The sequence below is a fragment of the Hyla sarda genome, chromosome 6, assembly GCF_029499605.1.
Source record: "Hyla sarda isolate aHylSar1 chromosome 6, aHylSar1.hap1, whole genome shotgun sequence".
Taxonomy (NCBI): Eukaryota; Metazoa; Chordata; class Amphibia; order Anura; family Hylidae; genus Hyla; species Hyla sarda.
The window spans coordinates 3,912,731-3,928,096 of NC_079194.1; positions in this window are offsets into that span (position 1 = coordinate 3,912,731).

Sequence of the window (15,366 nt, forward strand, 5' to 3'; positions counted from 1 at the left end):
GGTGTTCACCAGAGCCTGCTGCAAAGCGGGATAGACTTGCTGCGGCGGTAACTACCAGGTCGTGGTCCCCAGTAGCGACTCGACCTCTCAGGCAGCTGAGACTGGCGCGGTACACAAGGACTAGACAGAGGCGAGGTCAGACGTAGCAGAAGGTCAGGGCAGGCAGCGAGGTTCGTAGTCAGGGGCAACAGCAGAAGGTCTGGGTACACAGGCTTGGGAATACACTATAACGCTTTCTCAGGGCACAAGGCAACAAGATCCGGCAAGGAAAGGAAGTGAGTATTTATGAGTAGGGAGGTGATTAGAACTAATTGGGCCAGGGACCAATTAACGGTGCGCTGGCCCTTTAAATCTCAGAACATCGGCGTGCGCGCGGCCTAGGGAGCGGGGCCACGCGCGCCGGGACGAGACAGTCACAGGAGGAGGGTGAGTAGAACGGGGCGCGATCCGTGAACGGGTCTGATCCGCCCCACAGATCGCGTCCCCACCAGCACGAACACAGCAGCGCTCGCGGTCAGAGACAGAGACCAGAGCGCTGCTGTTACTACAATGCCGCGAGCGTTCCGGAGAAGCGGGACCCGGAGCACTTGGCGTTACAGGGGTTTTCTATTAGTACCATTTTTGCTTATATGTGACTTTTTTAACACTTTTTTTTTATTGTGATGTGACCAAAAATCAGCAATTTTGGACTTGACATTTTTTTATGATTCCGTTGTTCACCATATGGGATCAGTGGGAGACCACGAGGGGTGTCTGATCCCTCCCCTGCGATCAGACACTTATCCCTTATCCTGTGGATAGGGGATAACTTCTCTTGTGCTGCAAATGTCCATATATATATATATATATATATATATATATATATATATATATATATATGTAAATGTGAAAAGGAGGGAGATTTAAACTTTAATAAGAGGAGGAGCTTATTCACATTTTTAATGAGTTGTTTTAACCATTTTCTTCACATAGGGGACTATTAATAGTGATATTTTCATTGGTATTACAGTTCAGTGCTGTGTAATGGTATGACACTGATCAGTAATATCAGTGCTCTCCTCGTACAGTCTGCGCTCGCTTCGTGTCTAGGATGTAAATGTATGTCCCGATGTGTAGATTCCAGGGCACCAGGATGTACGTCTACGTCCTGTGTCCTTTAGGGGTTAAGTCACTTTTACAGAATATTCTAAACAATCTAAAGTGATATAAGCCGTAAACTGTAAGATGCAGAATTCCCCGTCTGGACGTATTTTAGGCATCTGATTTACTTCTGCGCGCCTCTAAGGCGAAAGATAGACAAAAATCTTAGGAATGTCTAAAATGTAAGAAGTAGGAGAATGTAATCCTGTAGTACAGACATAAGAAGATTAGAGCTGTATGTGAGACATATATATATATATATATATATATATATATATATATATATATACACTGCCATCTCCATACCACAACCGCTCCACAATGTCCTCATAGAAATGCACAAGTGATCCAGTCCTGGTGCACAGAGACGCTGCAGGAATTTACATGGCGGTCAGGGCCCTTCTGAATACTGACGGTCTGGGTGTATAATAAGAAGAGGGATTGAGAAATGTTACTGTTGCTTTGAATGGAGAGAATAGATTTCCTAGATTATGGATGAATATATATATATATATATATATATATATATATATATATGAACAGTATGTGTGTGTATATATGTATGTATATATGTATGTGTGTATATATGTATGTATTTATGTATGTGTGTATGTATGTATGTATATATATATGTATGTGTGTATATATGTATGTATTTATGTATATGTGTATGTATGTATGTATATATATGTATGTGTGTATATATGTATGTATATATGTATGTGTGTATATATGTATGTATTTATGTATGTGAGTATGTATCTGTGTGTATATATGTATGTATGTGTGTATATATGTACGTGTGTATGTATCAGTGTTTATAAGTATGTATTTATGTATGTATGTGTGCGTATGTATTTTTTTTTCCATAATACATTTTATTAAAGTTTTAGTTTTACCAAATAATGGTCAATATATAACATCATGTCAAAAGGTAACATAGAAATAAGGATGGAGAGGCATATTTCAATACACAGCCAGGAAGGCAAAATAATGCAGTAAGAGCATGCATGTCAGGTCTCGGTGGCTGTCATAGGGCTTGCTGTATGGGAGCAACAACGAAGCCTCCCCTCAGAGGGGAATAAACATGAAAACCAATTCAGGCGATCAACGTAAAACAATCCCACAAATATGGAGAAAGTGTATGTATTTATGTATGTGTGTATATATGTATGTATTTATGTATGTGTGTATATATGTATGTATTTATGTATGTGTGTATATATGTATGTATTTATGTATGTGTGTATATATGTATGTATTTATGTATGTGTGTATATATGTATGTATTTATGTACATGTGTATGTTTCAGTGTTTATATGTATGTATTTATGTATGTGTGTATGTACTTGTGTATATATGTGTGTATATATGTATTTGTGTATATATGTATGTATTTATGTATGTGTATGTATGTACTTGTGTATATATGTGTGTATATATGTATTTGTGTATATATGTATGTATTTATGTATGTGTATGTATGTACTTGTGTATATATGTGTGTATATATGTATTTGTGTATATATGTATGTATTTATGTATGTGTATGTATGTACTTGTGTATATATGTGTGTATATATGTATTTGTGTATATATGTATGTATTTATGTATGTGTATGTATGTACTTGTGTATATATGTATGTGTGTATGTACTTGTGTATACATGTGTGTGTGTATATGTATATATATATATATATATATATATATATATATATGTATTTGTGTATATATGTATGTACTTGTGTATATATGTATGCATTTATGTATGTTTATGTATGTACTTGTGTATATATGTGTGTATTTATGTATGTGTGTATGTACTTGTGTATATATGTGTGTATTTATGTATGTGTGTATGTACTTGTGTATATATGTGTGTATATATGTATATATATGTATTTGTGTATATATGTATGTGTGTATGTACTTGTGTGTATATATGTATGTATTTATGTATGTGTATGTATGTACTTGTGTATATATGTATGTGTGTATGGGGTTAAAGAGAAACTGGCAGATAGTTCCCCCGCACTAAACAAAGTATACTGGGTTACAGTGTGGGTGACCTGATTTAAAATGATGGTGGGAGGTACAGAGTTATGTTGGTAAATTCCTTTATTTCGAATGTACCCCAGAGCGCATTGGAGGTGGGGAGTCAGCTGACCGAGCTCCCCTGTCTCCTCCATAGTCCCATATTAAACCCCGCCCCCTTCATTATAATGCTCAAGACCAAGAGAGCCCTAAGACTCCTCGCCTCAGTCTAGTGAGGTTATGACCCACATCTCGGGTACCAGACCTTAACATGTACATTCATTGGAAAAATGGAGTAAAATCTGTCCTGGTCTTTGCACAATCGAAGGCTAATAACATGGTGCGCGGCTTTCCTTGCTTTGAAGGGCATTGATGGAAATTATGTTGACTAGACAACTTGGAGGCAGAACCATTCACGACCTCATTTCATTGGCAATTAGCGCACAGGAAACATTAAATGGCGCTCGTTCGCCTCCCAGAATACTTAAGGCTCCATTAGTTTCTGCTTCTGACTAGATGTTTCCACACTTTCATTATTCTTCGGGTTATGTCAGCATTTCTCCGAGCAGTGAGATGTAGGGGCTGTGGGCTCCTTAATGCTTTCTACATACACTATATAATAGTAGATCGTATAGTCATAAATAACAAAGCTATCTTGGTGGCATAAATGCAAAGTCTCGGTTATTTTTAACTTAATCCAATCAATGTTATCTAAGATGGTTTTTGTACTGCAGCGTCCAGGACAAACATTACGATGCTGATAGATCTTATATAATGGAGCAAAAGATCGATCTATGTAACTTCTCTAAGCTATAAATAAGCTCCCATTATTCAGTAAAGCGTCTTCTTCATTTAAAGGCAATCCTCTCCAGACGGACCCCTTAAATGAAAACTCTAGCACTGTGCTGGGGGAGGATTGATGATTTACACAGTACACGACTATAGAGAGCATGTGGAGGGAGTAGGAGTTACTAAACCACTGGGCTTGTAAATTGCTATGTAAGCAGAAAGGATAGACGCAGCAGCAAAGCTGGGGTTACACTAAGCACTGAAATGCTACTGATATTGAAACACTAAAGAGAGGGGAAGAGGGGATTACATTCAGGACGCAGCACTGTGCACATGCAGTAGAACGGAACTGCTGCCAAGAACTTCATGGGTGATGAAAGAAAGGTCTTGATTTACATTATATTCACAGTGGGGATCCCCTGGAGAAGGCAGACAGGCTCACATATTGCAGGTAAACAGCCCAGGTTCTCTCATGTATTGAAATAAAAAGAACGCTTACCGAAGGCTGTTGCGCTAAGAGCAAATAAGAAAAATGATCCCAGAGATGGCTTCTCCAGAGTGCGCCAGAGATTTATTCCAAGATAAATAGCATAAAACAAGTAAGATAGCACACCCAACGCGTTTCGGGTCCGAACCTGGACTCTTTCTCAAGTGCGTGCATACTTGTACTTGCATACGTGCACACACATGAGAAAGGGTTCGGTTCGGACCCGAAACACGTTGGCTGTGCTATCTTACTTGTGTTATGTTATCTATTTTGGAATAAATATTTTTACTCTGGAGAAGCGCCATCACTGGGATCATTTGCCTATCACCGTCCTCCTTATGCAGGTTCTCTCCTGCACAGAGAACTAGCTAAGCCCTGCCTTCTCCCTGTGTTAAGTGTATGCACTAACTAAGCCACACCCCCACTTCCTGTGTTCGTTCTTGGTCTTTCTTTTTCTAGAGTCGGACTGAGCCTAACAACAGACAGTGAACAGCAGATTGCAGGAAAGTGTGTCACCTAGTGACCAAGACTTTAGAACTGTTTTATTATGTAAGGACCCATTTTTGGTAAAGTAATAAAAAATATGTTAGGAATCACATAGACTATTGCTTAAAGGGAAGCTGCTTGAATTGACAGTGACCTTTAAAACAAGAAACGGGTATTGCAATACAATGTTTGTCCTAAAGGTTCTCACTGAGCTAAGACCTACCACATGTGAACATTGCAATATGGACTCAAGCATTAAAGGGGTACTCCGCCCTTAGACATCTTATCCCAAAGGATAGGGGATAAGATGTCTGAATACGGGGGTCCTACCACTGGGACCCCCGCGATCTCCCTTCTGCACCCATTGTTCGTTTAGAGCGTCGGGTGCAGCGCTGGAGGCGCCTGATGTCATGACCACGCCCTGCTCGTGATGTCACGGCCACGCCCCCTCAATGCAAGTCTATGGGAGGGGGCGTGGCGGCCGTCACGCCCCCTCCCATTGACTTGCATTGAGGGGGTGTGGCTGTGACATCATGAGCGGGACGTAACCGTGACTTCACAAGCCTCCACCCCGCATCGCCAGTCATCCGGCACGGAGTGAAGTTCGCTCCGTGCATTGGATGTCTGTAGTGCCGCAGCCGAAATCCCCAGTGGCGGGACCCCCGCGATCAGACATCTTATCCCCTATCCTTTGGATAGGGGATAAGATGTCTAGGGGTGGAGTACCCCTTTTACTTTTGTAAAGTCTGTGTAATGTGTGGGGCACATGTATATTCCATGTGACTTGTCTGCATCAAGAATGTTTATCTGTGAAATATACAGGAGCCTCTGTACACTGCACTGACTATGGGGGAAGGGAATTTATATGCTTGATCATCACTGCGGTGCCCAGTTCAGTGGGCACTATGCTGAGGGTGAGTATTTTTTTTTTAAACATAGTATTAAAAAGTATTCTCACTCTTTAAAGGGGTATTCCGGCCATAGCCATCTTATCCCCTATCCAAAGGATCGGGGATAAGATGTCTGATTGCGGGGGGCACGCCGCCGGGACTCCTCACAATCTCCATACAGCACCCGCATTCTATGTCAGGCTGCTACTCCACTCTCGGAAACCTTCCCTTGTGATGTCATGGAGGGGGCATGGTGTGATGTCACAAGAGGGTGTGGCGTGATGTCAAGTCCCCTGTCCCGGAAACACAGAGATTTCCGAGACTGGATAAGCAGTCCAGCCTAGAATGTGGGTGCTGCATGGAGATCACGGGGGGTCCCAGCGGCAGAACTGCCCCCCCCCCCGGTATCAGACATATTATCCCCTATCCTTTGGATAGGGGATAAGATATATATGGCCAGAATACCCCTTTAAATAGGCTCAACACAACAAACTTTACATAAATATATAGAAGAAGAGACTGTAAGTAATTGTGTAATATATCTATGGGTCACGGATCCAATCCAAGATGGCGGAGTATGAAGAGTTGGGAAGAAAACTTAGGAGCCTGAGGGAAGACCTGAAGTTTTCACGCTACCAGGCTGACAATGCCTCTGCAGGTAAGAGGCAGAAGTTTACTGCTCAGGTGCGGGCTCTTAAGGCAAAGGTGGCTGAGGTGGAGGAGGCCAGAAGGAACATTGCTGAGGATGCAGGGTTCTTTAAGGAAAAACTTACTAACAATGAAAGATTTAAAAACCTGCATGCATGTGCAGACAGCCATGAGGACAGCAGTGAGGAGGAAGATGGAGAGGAGGAAGGTGATGGAGAGTCAGGTGAAGCTGTGGAGAGTGAGGGGGATGCTGCCCCTGGTGCATGTGACCCCCAGCCCCCCCAAGATAGCTACCCAGAGCCCTATCAAGTGGCGTTACCTTCCAGTGATGGGGAGATGGAGGATAGCTGTGAAGAGGACGCAGCTAGTGGGGGTTTGCTGAGAGCTATTGTGCAGCAGGAGTCACCTACCCGCTTTGAGGATTTTGCCTTTGGTGAAGATCTTGGAAAGAATGATGTAGTGAAGAAAAGGAAGAAGCAGAAAGTTCAGGAAACAGTATCTTTTGTTTTTCATTCATTCAAGCAGTCTGGGCCAGCTGGGAAGTTGGTTCAGGCTGCTGGGCCCCCCAAACTGCCAGACCCCGTTCCTGTCATGGACCGGGGCCAGCAAGGGGGGTACAGCATGGCGTCTGAAAAGGCTGTAGGCGCAATAGATGTGAAGCCCACCCATCCTGCCGGTAGGGAGGGGCAGGATGGGCTCATGGTGGGGAGTGGCGAGGCAAGCTATGCCGCCGTGTGCTCGGGGGATGGTTCCCCGAGTGCTGTGGGCATTACCGGCGCTGCGGGGCACTCCCCTGTGAGGGGGGGGGAGTGTCCAGGCGCCGTTGGCAGAGAATGGTGGGTCCAGGTGCTCGGGGGGTGGTCCTCAGAGTAATATATGTTCTGTGGGCGCTGCGGGGCACTCCTCTGTGAGGGAGGGGAGTGTCCGGGCGTCAGAGTCTGCTGCAGAGCCCATGCGGACGGGCACAGCTGGCACGGTGGGGATTCCCTGCGTGTCAGAGAGTGTGGGCGGAGCTGGGGTGCGCCCGGGGGGGCAGCTCCAAACTCCAGAAGGGACATCGCCCATAGAGGAGGAGCCCTTGGCGTCAACCCCAGCAACAGCTAAGACAGCAAAGAACATTATTAAACCAGCTATACTAAAAGTCCCAGCCAGCCCAGAATCTGTTAGGCAGGTAATGAGTGGAGGATGTGAGAATGCTGAGTGTAGTAGTGTTGTGGATGAGAGGAGTGCATGTGGGAGTGTAAGTGGAGTGAATGATGGTGGGACTAGTAGTGGTAAGAGTGGAAAGTCGGGTATGAATGGGAATAAAGATGGGAGTAGTGGTGTGAGTGGCTGTACTGACGGTTCTGGGTCTGGTCTGGCTGCCCCCCCGGTAGTGACTGCTTCTAGGAGCTATGCCAATGTCACTGCCGGGGGTTCAGGGGGGTCCCCGTCTCTGTCCGGCTCTGGAGGCCACTTGCAACAGCGCCTCCTGGAGGCTCTACGCAGGGGCGACAGGTCGATCCAGGTAGAGGGAAGGAGTGAGGTCGACCTGTCTTTCTGGATAGAGAGGCACGGTTTGGGGGCTTTCCGAGAGCGGAATGGGGAGGTGGTCTGGTCCCTCCCGACAACCGGGCAGGACAGTAACCGTAGGAATGTGGTCCGTCTGATTTGGAGGGGCGAGGATGCGTGCCCACCTCGCTCTAAAGTGGTTGAGATCCTCCTTCAGATGGAATTCAGGGCAAGTGACATCTTTGCCCTCATTCACCCCTACGGTTCATCCGAGTTTGATGTCAGTTTCGTACGGCCAGAGGGTCTCGAACTCTTCTGGTCAAACTACGAAGTGGCAAAGAACGAGCCCGGCTGGTGGGATTTTGCCGTCAAGGCGATTTCCCGTCAGAACTCTGTCAAGAAAGTTACCGTTCTGACCCGTAACGAGTCACTTTCTTGTTATGACATTATGACCTGGCTTGGACGGTATGGGGATGTGACGGATATGCCCAAGAAAAACTTGGATGAGCACGGGATCTGGTCCGGGGCCTGGACGTTTTCCGTCAAACTCAAGCGTTCAGGGAGTACAGTTGCCCACATTCCGTCAGCCACCTTCCTTGGACGCGATAGGATCCAGGTCTTCTACCAGGGGCAACCCAAGGTCTGTCACAGGTGTGGCAGCCCCACCCACTTTAGCGCAGCCTGTACTGTGCAGGTCTGCGCTTTGTGTGGTGGGTCATCTGGCCGCATCCTGTAGGCAGATCCGGTGCCACCTGTGTGGTGTCCTCGGGCATCCTTTTAGCCGTTGTCCTAGCGCCTTCGCCCGTGCGGCGGCCGTTCCGGCTGAGGAGAGCTGCGAAGTTGCCTCGGCTGGGGAGGGTACGGGCAGGGATGGGGGCGCAACAGGGCTAGTGAGGAGGAAGAAGGGCCCCGCCAAACTAAGGCGGGAGGAAAATCGTAGAAGGAGTAGGGAGCTGGAGAGTGCCCAGGTGACGGGGGTAGCTTCATCCCCTGCTCCTGAAGCAGGCCCTGTAACCGCTGAAGCCCTAGAAGAGAACGTGCTGGATGAGGAGATCAGGAGACTTCACAGAGAGAAAGGCAATATGGCCGACCCTTCCGATTCCTCCCACTATGAAAGTGTGGATGAGGAAAGTGGGGTGAGGCCCAAAAAGAAAGATAAGGGCAAAAGGAAAGGGAGAAAGAAGAGGTCAGAGCCCTCTGAAGTTCCTTGTACTACGGGCCAGGTCCAAAACGGAAGCCTGACTGCCCCCCCTCTGATTGACCTGTCAAACCGATACCTCGTCCTCGATACCATCTCCTCCCCCTCCTTGGAGGGGGAAGGTGAGGACGGGGTGCCTAGGGAGAAGGAGCCTCTGGGGGGAACTGGGCCCTGTCCTGTTGAGGCACCTTCCTCAGAGGGCAGGGCTAGACCGGAGCCGGACAGAGACGGGGACCATATGGATCAATCGGAGTGTAAAAAAAGATCCAAGAGTGGTCCTGCCCTCTCGTATTCTTCGGGGGATGAGGGGGCAAAAAAGAAGGAAAAGAGAAAGTAAAGGGCGTGGCCGTCTAATTTAATCACCCTGTATGGCGGCACTCACCCCATTGACGCTGGCATCTATTAACTGTACCAGTATAAAGTCAGATATGGCTAGATTCGCAGCCTTTGATTTTCTCGGCCGTGTTGAAGCCGACATTTTCCTTTTACAGGAGACCAGGTTGTCAGATCTAGCCTCTCTGGTAAAAGCCAGAAGAGAGTGGAGGCGCGGTCCCTCCCACTGGTCTCTTGCGGCTGAGCCGTATAGTGGGGTGGCGGTCCTTTTTACTGCTCCTGTTGAATGCCGAAGGGTTATTGAATTATAAATGGTGAGGTGCCTGATCTTAGATGTCTTCATGAAGGGACAAGAGCTCCGTCTCATTAACATCTACGCCCCGCAAACTAAGCGGGGCCGTAAAGATCTCTTTATGAGGATTAAGCCCTTTCTTTTTACGAGTTAGCAAGTGATCTTTGGAGGGGACTTCAATAATGTCACGAAGTCCCAAGATAGGAGAGGCTCCAATGGTCCGCTGACTTGCGATAGTGTGGCACTGATTAGCATAGCTAGAGAAGCTCGCCTAGAGGACGCCCACATCCGGAGCCCCTCAGGCCACACGGGTTTCACCTATCATCAAGGTAGTCGCAGGTCTAGGATAGATAGGTTTTATTTAAAGGAGGAAGCTGTCTCTTCCGTAGTGTCCGTGGTTGAGGTGGAGTTCTCCGATCACTGTATGATTTTGTTTTCCCTGAATGTTTCAGAGACCCCCCGGATGGGAAAAGGTTATTGGAAGCTGAATTCGTCCCTCCTGGTGGAAGCGGAAGTAAGACAGTCCTTTGAGGATTTTCTTCAGAGCCAGGTACCTTTACTGGGCCTATGTAGTAGTAAGTCAGAGTGGTGGGAGATATTCAAGAAGCGGGTTGCGGGGTTCTTCCGCCAGCTCTCGAGCCTCAGGTCTCTGAACAGGTATCGCTTGTATCAGGGTCTGAGGAGGAAACTCGAGCTTCTTGTCTCGACTGGAGGTAGCCGAGAGGATATCTCCAGAGTGAAGTCCTTGCTGATGAGGTGTCAGTACGATAGGCACGCATCTTTGGTTTTTGAGAGGGATTTCGGGAAGTACCGCTCGCCCAACCCTTACAGAAACTGTAAGATGTCAGTGAGTAGTAAAGTCATTTCAGGACTGATTGTTAGTACAGGATCTCTGAATCGGTCCAGATCAGGGATCTTGGAGGTTGTCAGATCCTTCTACTCGCACCTCTTGGGAAGGAAGGATCTAGATCGAGACAGGATGTCGGTTTTCCTGACTGAAACCATTCCTGAGCCAGGGGTAGACCCCTCTCTTGATGTTTTGGCAGAAGAAATCAGGGAAGAGGAAGTGAGAATGGCGATCGAGGGGCTTGCCCCTAAGAAGTCGCCAGGTCCGGATGGCTTAACATCCGAGTGGTACAGGACCTTTAAGGATTCTTTAGCTCCCCTCTTGACTGAGGTATTCAATGAGTGTCTCTCCTCGGGCACTCTGCCGAAGTCAATGAGGAGGTCAGCCCTGATTCTTCTGTCAAAGGGTAAAGATTCTAGCCGTATTGAGAATTGGAGACCCATAGTTCTTCTCAATACGGACAGGAAGCTTCTGGCTAAGATATTGTTTAATCGGCTGGTGAAGTTTGCACCCCGGCTCCTTTCGGGGGCTCAGCACTGCTCTTTTCCAGGCCGAAGCACCTTAAGTGCTGTCCTCAGTGTCAGGGAGGCAGTGGAGCGGAGTAGTGCGGGTTTCTGGAAGGGGTACTTGCTGTCCTTGGATCAGGCCAAAGCATTTGATCGGGTGAACCACGAGTACCTATGGTCCGTCCTCCTGAGATATGGCTTACCGAGTACTTTTGTTAATTGGCTTAAGATTTTGTATGCAGGGGCAGAGAGTTTCCCGCTGGTGAACGGGTGGTCTGGCCGCTCTTTTGAGGTGGGGTCCGGAGTCCGTCAGGGTTGTCCTCTGAGCCCGCTTTTATACGTGTTCGCAATCGATCCCTTCGTCCGGAGGGTAGATTGTGGGCCGTTGGCGGGAGTCGGGATGAGTCTGGCGGAGCTGGATGTCGCCCAGAGAGTGGTGGCGTACGCTGACGATGTCACTATTTTCGTCTCCTCAAGAGAGGAGGTCGATGTGGTGATGTCGGAGGTGGACCGCTACTCGGAGGCATCCGGGTCTAAGATCAACCGGGATAAGTGTGAGAGTCTCTGGCTGGGAGGGGGAGACCCCACGTTTGATCTCCCGGACACCCTTCCAGGGCCCCAAGTCTTAGGCATCACATTCGGCCAAGATGATTATCCCACCAAAAACTGGGATGGTAAGCTCCAGGATGCCGCTCAGAAGGTGGACCAGTGGAAGGGTTGGTCTATGATCCTCAGGGAAAGGGTACACCTGATCAAATCGTACCTGCTCCCCTTGTTTATCTATCTGGGCAGTGCATGTATCTTGCCAGAGGCTTACTACACTAGGATCTACAGCCTGTTTTTCCAACTGTTATGGGGGAACAGGATGAACCTAGTCAAGAGGGAGGTTACATACCGCACGAGGAGACTAGGGGGTTTATCTATGGTAAACCCTGTGGTGTTCTTTACAAACACCTTCTTGAAAGCTAACATCGCAAACCTCTGGTCAGAGAGGGCTCCTCCGTGGGTACTCTCCTGCAGGGAATGGTTTTGGCCTTTCTTCCAGGAATGGGAGAGAGGAGGGCGAGTGAAGGACCTCCGTACACCCCATGGATATCTTTCGGCTTACGCTACCCCGACTCTGAAGGCGATACGCCGGTGGGGTCTGGGAGTGTGGGAGATCAGGACCCAGTCAAGGCAGTTCCTTGACAAACGGGTTCTGTTGACCCACTTCCAGAAGCCTCTGGCGCTCAGGGACTGCCCAGGTCGGGATCTGAGGGTGGGGTTGTATCTTTTGAACATGAAAAGGATCCCCCAGAAGTTTTGGGACTTGGCCTGGCGCTGCTTTCAGGGGAAGCTATATGTAAGGGACAACCTAAAGTGTAGGAACTCTGATGACCGGGGATGTCCCCGAGAAGAGTGCGGGGACACGCTGGAAAGCATGGACCACTTCCTGCTTCATTGTCCCTTTAATATAGGGGTTTACAACCGGGTGGGCGCTTCCATCAACTGGAGTCAACTTGCCGGCCTTACCTATCCGGAGTGGGCTTATGGGGCATTCAGGTCCCTGGGTGGCCGAGACCGGGGCACTTTATTCTTAATTAGTTTAGTGGGTAGGTACTGCACGTGGAATGCACAGTGCTTAGTATCGACCCAACAGAAAGTCCTCTCCGAGGTGGAGGTCTGTAGGAATATCACTGGTGACCTCGGGAAGATTAGGTCTTTGGAGTATGGCAGTCTTGGTACCAGTAGGGTTTCTCTCCTATGGAGAGGTTTTTCTTTTGATGTGCCCTAGGTATTAAGCCCTTAAGGTGAAGTACCTTATTTTGGCCAGGGATAGTGTATATATCTTAGGGTGAGTATAGGGTCAGTTTCATGAAGGGATAGTGATAGGGTTAGAGGTTGATAGGGAGAGGAATTTAAATTTAATTGTATCAGGATTGCCATCCTTCTTCCTGGTGGGGGGCTATGCATGTCACCTTAGCCTTTTGTTTTGTTTTCTATGGATGGATTGTAAAGGGCTTGCAGGCAACCAAACTTGGGCCTTGTGGTTTTGGTGTATTGTACTGTTAATATTGCTTTGTTGTAGAGTATGTATATATTGTTTTGTATATATTGTTCTGTTTACATTAGGTGGGTATATATTGTATATATTGTTCTGTTTACATTAGGTGGGTAGGGGTGTATTTTAGGTTGGGTGGGGTTTCTTTTTTTTTTTTTTGGGGGGGGAGGGGTGGTGGAGTGTACCCAGGACTGGACTGTTGCAGTGGGTACTATTTTGGGGGTCTGGTATGGGTCAGTTGTGGACAAAAACTGTGACCTATGGACTCTGACCCATGTCCAGAGGGGGTGGTGGGATAGTTTAGTATAGGTTGTTTTTCTGTGTTATTGAGTTTTTTTTTTTTTTTTTTTTGTCATGTATATTCTGTATGGTTTTAGGTATAGTGGGAATTTTTTTATTTTACATTTTTAAATTATTATTTTTTTTTTTAATTTATTGAAGTTTTTTTTTTTTTTATTATTATTTATATAATGTCATAATTATTTTGAGAGAAAGGCAGTCGGACCAGTTTTCATTTATTATAGTATAGTGTTAAGAGTACACTATATTTATGTTTGTGTCCCAGTGTGGATTAGTTTTTGTTTGTGGATATATATATATTTTGCTATCCAAGTTGGATTATTTTTGTTAAGGCAGCTAGCCATATTTTTGTTTTTAGGGGGGGGAGGAGTGTGGTTGTGTTTCCTAGTTTGGATATTTTTAGTTTTTGATCCAAGCGAGGAAAGCTTTATTTATGTTCATTAGGTATGTGTCTGTGTGTGTGTGTGTTGGACTATAGTAGGTAATGATTTATTTATTCATTTATTTTTGGTTTATCTGGGCTGGCCGGTTAGGAAGATTTAAGTTGTTATTTTGAGACGGATAGTTTGTTTTTATGTTCAGTTTTGTTAATTTTGTTACAGTGAAATGAACTTGTTTTGTGCTTTGTACTTTTATAATAAAAAAGAGTGTCAGCAGAGAGCACTGTGGTCTCACAGAAAGGAAATTAAAAACAAAAATAACTTCCTGTGGAGCATACAGCAGCTGATAAGTACTGAAAGGGTTTAGATTTTCAAATATAAGTAATTCACAGATCTGTGGGTAGCCCTTTAAGCCAAGTCCAGCACTTTTGTGGGATTGTGGAAATGTCATTGCCCAGAGACTTGTATGTGGATCCCTGTGAAAAATGTACAGCACCTCCCGGGGAACATGGAACCATGAACATTGGGAAGACCAATATGACATTGGAGCAGAGTACAACGTCCCTAAGGAGACATCAAACAGAAGAGAATATCAATAACCCTTTGGAGGATACCCCCCTCTGGAGAAGAAAGCCCTATTGTTGGGCACTCACTAAAATGTAGCTTTTATTATTATGCATTAAAACTTTAATAATATAACACATGTGAAGGGTTAAAACTATCAGTGATCTCTCTAATATTCCTTAAAGGGGTACTCCGCCAAAGGATAGGGGATAAAATGTATGATCGCGGGGGTCCTGTTGCTGGGCACCCAAAACATCCGGTGCATGGCACGAACTTCGCTCCGAGCCGGATGACTGGTGATGAGGGGCGAAGGCTCGTGACATCACAGTCGCCACGCCCCCTCCCATAGACTTGTATTGAGGGGGCGTGGCCATGAAGGCTGCACCCGACACTCTAAACGAATGCCGGATGTAGCAGGGAGATTGCGGGGGTCACCAGCGGCGGGATAAGACTTCTAGAGGCGGAGGACCCCTTTAACCTCTGTAATGGCTGTTACTCCCAGCTCTTATAGTTATCTAGGTAGTAAGGTACTACACTTATCGCCTAGGCCAGTGGTCTCCAACCTGCGGACCTCCAGATGTTGCAAAACTACAACTCCCAGCATGTTGAACTATATAGTAGTATATAGTATAGGTCAGTGTTTACTAACTGGGGGTGCCTCCAGCCCGTTGGCAGTTTGGGCATGCTGGGAGTTGTAGTTTTGCAACACCTGGAGGTCCGCTGGTTGGAGACCACTGGCCTAGGTGGAGGTCTCTCACTCCATCTCCTACTCCTATTGTTAGTGCCGTGTCATCTTAAAGGGGTATCCAAAGGATAGGGGATAAGATGCCTGATTGCGGGGGTCCCGCCGCTGGGGACCCCCGTGATCATCCACGCTGCACCCAGCTGTCACGCCCCCTCCCATAGGCTTGCATTGAGGGGGCGGAGCGTGATGTTAC